Source organism: Nycticebus coucang, chromosome 8 (assembly GCF_027406575.1).
Source record: "Nycticebus coucang isolate mNycCou1 chromosome 8, mNycCou1.pri, whole genome shotgun sequence".
Taxonomy (NCBI): Eukaryota; Metazoa; Chordata; class Mammalia; order Primates; family Lorisidae; genus Nycticebus; species Nycticebus coucang.
The window spans coordinates 85,757,478-85,762,518 of NC_069787.1; the positions used below are offsets into that span (position 1 = coordinate 85,757,478).

General features: G+C 46.5%; 1 pseudogene; it reads right to left on the reverse strand.

The window, feature by feature from the left end:
- Window positions 1–2,368: 2,368 nt before the first annotated feature.
- On the reverse strand, window positions 2,369–3,583 carry LOC128591926 (pre-mRNA-splicing factor RBM22-like; annotated as a pseudogene).
- Window positions 3,584–5,041: the final 1,458 nt, after the last annotated feature.

Here is a 5,041-nt window from a genome sequence, read left to right on the forward strand (position 1 = left end):
GTTTCATTAGAGAAGTCTGCGGTCACTCTGATGGATTTGCCCCTGTAGGTCAACTGGCACTTACTCCTGGCAGCTTGCAGAATCTTTTCTTTTGTCTTGACTTTGGACAGGTTCATCACAATGTGTCTTGGAGAAGCTCGGTTAGAGTTGAGGCGACCTGGGGTCCGATAGCCCTCTGAAAGCAGTGTGTCAGAATCTTTGGTGATATTTGGGAAATTTTCTTTTATAATATTCTCTAGTATGGCTTCCATTCCTCTGGGGCATTCTTCTTCCCCTTCTGGAATTCCTATAACTCGTATGTTGGAACGCTTCATAAAGTCCCATAATTCTGACAGTGAACGTTCTGCTTTCTCTCTCTTCTTTTCTGCCTCTTTTACTATCTGTGTTATCTCAAAAATTTTGTCTTCTACCTCTGAAATTCTTTATTCTGCATGGTCTAACCTGTTGCTGATACTTTCCATTGCATCTTTAAGTTCCCTGATTGACTGTTTCATTTCCTTCAGCTCTGCTATATCCTTTTTATATTCTTCATATCGTTCATCTCTGATTTGATTCTGTTTTTGGATTTCCTTTTGGTTATTTTCCGCTTTATTAGCAGTTTCCTTCATTGTTTCCATCATTTCTTTCATTGTTTTCAACATGTGTATTCTGAATTCCCTTTCTGTCATTCCTAACATTTCTGTATAGGTGGAATCCTCTGCAGTAGCTACCTCATGGTCCCTTGGCGGGGTTGTTCTGGACTGGTTCTTCATGTTGCCTGGAGTTTTCTGCTGATTCTTCCTCATGAGTGATTTCTTTTATCTGTTTCCTTGCCCTAATTTTCCTTTCACTTCCTCTTGCTCTTTACGTTCTCGTGCCTGTGGACTAAGGGTTACAGGACCAGAAGGGTGAGAAGGTTGAAGAGCAAAAAAGGGATGAAAGAAAGGAGGACCGAGTGATAAGGAAAAAAAAAGAAAAATAGAGAAAGGAGAGGGGGTGGGTAAAAGGAATATTGACAAAAAGAAGCGAGGCACAGAAAGAGGGAGACAGAGCAATATAGGTGTACAGTAGGGTACTTTGATACCACCTTTAAAAAAAAAACACCTTCTGGGGGTGCCCAGTTGGGTGGTTCCCTTGAGGTCAGCAGCTCTTTGCTAACCTGATCAGACCAGTACCCCATCTCCACCAAGTAGAGAGGAAAGACAAAAATGCTGTAAATCAAACCAAAACAAGCAAACAGAAAACTTTACGGGATAAAATTGGCTGGAAAAACCAAATAATAGCGGTAGAAACACTAACAAAAATGAAGTTGTAATTATTGAAATAGGCAGCAATGGGAAATTATAATTAAACTAGAAAAATTGAGAAAGAAAAAGGATCTGTATGGGAAAGGTTGAACTTAAAAAACAAAACAACAATCCACAACATCAAAATAAACAAAAAAAACAACCAAACCAAAAAAAAAAAACAAAAAAAAACACAACCAAAAACAAAGCAGTATGTATATGTTATTGAATATTGTCTGGGCAACACGTGGTCTTCTGGGGTATGAGATGTTAATCACAGTTCTGATACGACTGGAGGCTGCTAGTTTCTCAAACCCCAGCAGGTAGACACCCTAAATCTCTCTTCAGCCCACTTAAAACGCACTTTGAACTTGTTCACTTACTGAGCAGAAGCTTTCTCAGGGAAGTGCTTGTCACTGGAATCACTGCTAAAGTGGCTATCCACTTACCCTGTGTATCAAAACTGGTCTCCCTCTGCCCCCAAGGGTTAGGGCTGCAAGGCGGCTCAGACCCCGCCCTTAGGCTACTTGGTCGCTGGGTTACCAGCTCCCACCCAATTCTAGCTCTGCAACCCTGACGGCGGAGCTTGCCGGGGCAGATCACTCACAATGTCTGCCTGTGACCCAGAGCCAAACACCATTAGCTCCGTCTGGCTCAGCGGCTCAGACTGGGGCCCTAGACAAAGGCCAAAGTTCTCCGCACTCCTGCTCAGGCTCTCCCCAAGGCAGTTCAGCTGAGTGCCAAGTCCAAAGACACCAAAACAGTTCACAGGTAAGGCCTTTCTGGTTTGCAGTCTTGCTGCTACTGAACTTACAGTTGCGGGCAGGTTTAGACGGATTGAACACACGCGACCACTTGCCATTTTTCCACTGTTTTAGTCCTCCTCTTGGGGTCCAGAAGTCTCTCGCTGACTCCCTGTATCCTCTCAGGGGTGATGATAGGCATATCCCACCAGCCAGAGATGCCTGGAGTCCTATATCCCCAGACTCACGGTGCCCAGATGCAAGGAAGCTGTTACTCAGCTGCCATCTTGCTCTGCCTCCAATTTACTGGGATTTTTAAATGTCCTTTCTTCCATAGAGCTTCACAGTGGTGATAATGTGCTAGGGGCTGCTGTATTTTTCTACATGAGCTCCCATCCTCTGAGAGTCCTGAGAAGGATAGGGGATTGGAGCCCTCATGAAAGGAAGGGGTGGTCTCATTGCGTGGAACATGTGTGGTCCAAAACCTGGGGGTGGGGGTGGGGCAGTGTTCACCCCAGCTGGAGGGCCACTTGGGGGTAAGTTAAAGTAGTTGACAGAGGCTTCTGCTGCTGCAGGAGGAGGAGGAAGAGCTCCTGGCAATCCTGGAACAGGCTCTTGCTTGATCCCAGAGTTTGTGGTTCTCTTCTTTCCTCTAGCTGCTGCTTGGGATCTTCCGCATTTCACAGTGAGTCTGTGGTCATTGAAAATCAAGTTATTAAAGAATTTTTCAGCTGCCACTTCTGCAGCCTGCCTTGTGGCAAACTGGATGAAAGCACATGCCGTCTCTGTATAACAGTGATTGTCTGGATCTCTCCAACTTGTAGAAATGACTTCTTAAATCTGTCTCAGTAATGGTATCACCCAGGTCACCAACATATAGTGTGGTGATAGTTTTATCCTCTGGTGAGTCTAGACGAGGCATGGTTGAAGCCCACTTTAGAAGCTTATCAGCTACAGGGTCATTGATTCCATAATATCGGTCTTCAATATTCTGATAAGCAAGGGGGTCATCTGGATTTTTAGGCTTCTCATGTCTGTATGGACACTCCTCTCCTCTCTTGCACTTTCCTTTTACCCAGAAGGAGCAAATGTGTGGCCGATTCCTTTTGTAGTATGGTGCAGTCCGGGCCAGTATGAGCAGCATTTCACTGGTAGATGTGGCTTTCTCCAGCATGCCAACTGGCCAAGCTCCATCAGAGTTAGAAATCTCTCTCTCCATGTTCTGTGGATAGTACTCTTTGTTGACATCTGACTTTAGCATGTCATCTTTAAAAGACAATCCTGCATCCTGAACCTGGATGGGCAGGCCATACTCTAGGTCTAAGAGGCAGGTCTGACAGACATTCAATTTACTGCAGGTTTGGCACACTTCAGTCTTCTTGAACGCACGTGGACTCCTGGGCACCAGCGAAACACTGTGAATGGCCTAGCACAGATCTTGCATTCCTTCCCATATTTTTCTTTGGTCATTCAAGTATATGGGTTTTCTCCAAGACAGGTCTGGCACAGAATGGGGAAGTCCACATCCTCCCAGTTCTGCCTCTTGTAGGTGTTGGAACCCAGAGAGGTTGCCATCTTGGGGGTGTCAGGAGGCAGTGATAGCTCCCGAGCTGGGAGAAAAGACACAAGATTTTCTTAACAGCCAGGCGCGGTGGCTCACCCCTATAATCCCAGCACTTGGGAGGTCCAGGCAGGTGGACTGCCTGAGCTCACAAGTTTGAGACTTGCCTGAACCAGAGCAAGACCTCATCTCTGAAAATAGCCAAGCAGTGGGGCAGGTGCCTGAAGTCCCAGCTACTTGGGAGGCCGAGGCAAGGGAATCACTTAAGCCTAGGAGATGAGGTTGCTATAAGCTATGACTCCACAGCTTTCTACCAAGGGCAACAAAGTAAGACTGTCTCCAAAAGGGCAGCTCCGGAGGATCATATTACCTGGATATCCAAGCACGGGAGGACTGAGAAGCTGCAAGTGGCTGTTTCGTCTGTGCCAGACTGAGACTGTGATGATGTTTCTCTGTTTAAATATCTGCTTGACAGCTCACTGTTGGATTGCTGAGGGCTTTTCAAAACCATAGGCAGGTGTGGATGCCGTGCAACAGGTCCTGTTGCAAGCCCATGGTGTTGAACGTGGGGGTCACATATAACTCCTCGCTGGTCTCAGATTCCACTTTGGTCACGTCTTCCTCTTTCAGCAGCCGCTTCCACGCCGAGCCCGAGGTCGCCAGCGTGGCCATGGGTGCCATGATTCGATCCATGGAGAGCAGAGCATGCACTGCAATGGACAGCAAAAACAGACTCACATCACTACGTAGAGAGGAAGGCTGCTGCCTCTGCAGCCATCGCCTTTATAGGGCTGCGAGAGGTTTGCGCCTCTCACGAGACCTCACGGGAGCTCTGTCTCTGGCGAGAGCAGCTACACCACCCCTTTGCCTGAGGCAAACGCCCTTTCCCATTTCACTTAAAGTTTCCAGGATTTGTAAAGAGTAGACAGTTAGGGTCCACTGTGTGTTGAGAATGTGCCTTAGTTATGAACTGTTTATTAAAATAAATAATTGCCATATGTAGATGTGTTGTGCTGCACAAAGTATCTACTGAAAAAGCCAGAATTGAGAACCCAGCTCTGCAATCTGTATGAAAGTTCCCTGCTTGAACTTCCAGATTAATGTTTCAGTTCTTATTAGAAATCTGAATTGCTGTTCCAGGTAAAGGGTGCAGGTATACATCTTGTCTTATCTCTTTTACTGATGGGAAAATTAAGGTCCAGTCTGGGAAGTTCAAGTGCCCTATAGCAAGGGCGAGAAACAGGCCCAGCTCTGGACTCCCTCAACAGTGGCTTTATAGAGCCTGGGCTCTTCACCCTGGCCTTTCCGTCAAGAAAAGAGGCTTCCCAGTCTGGAAGGTGTTCAGGCCTGTGGAGCTCTCAGTGTACTTGCTATTTACGGCTCCTCATTTCCCACACTGTTTCTGTTTTGAGGAGGGGGTCTCCCTCACCCACAGTAGGTGTTCAATAAATAGTTGCTGCCTTGCTCACTGT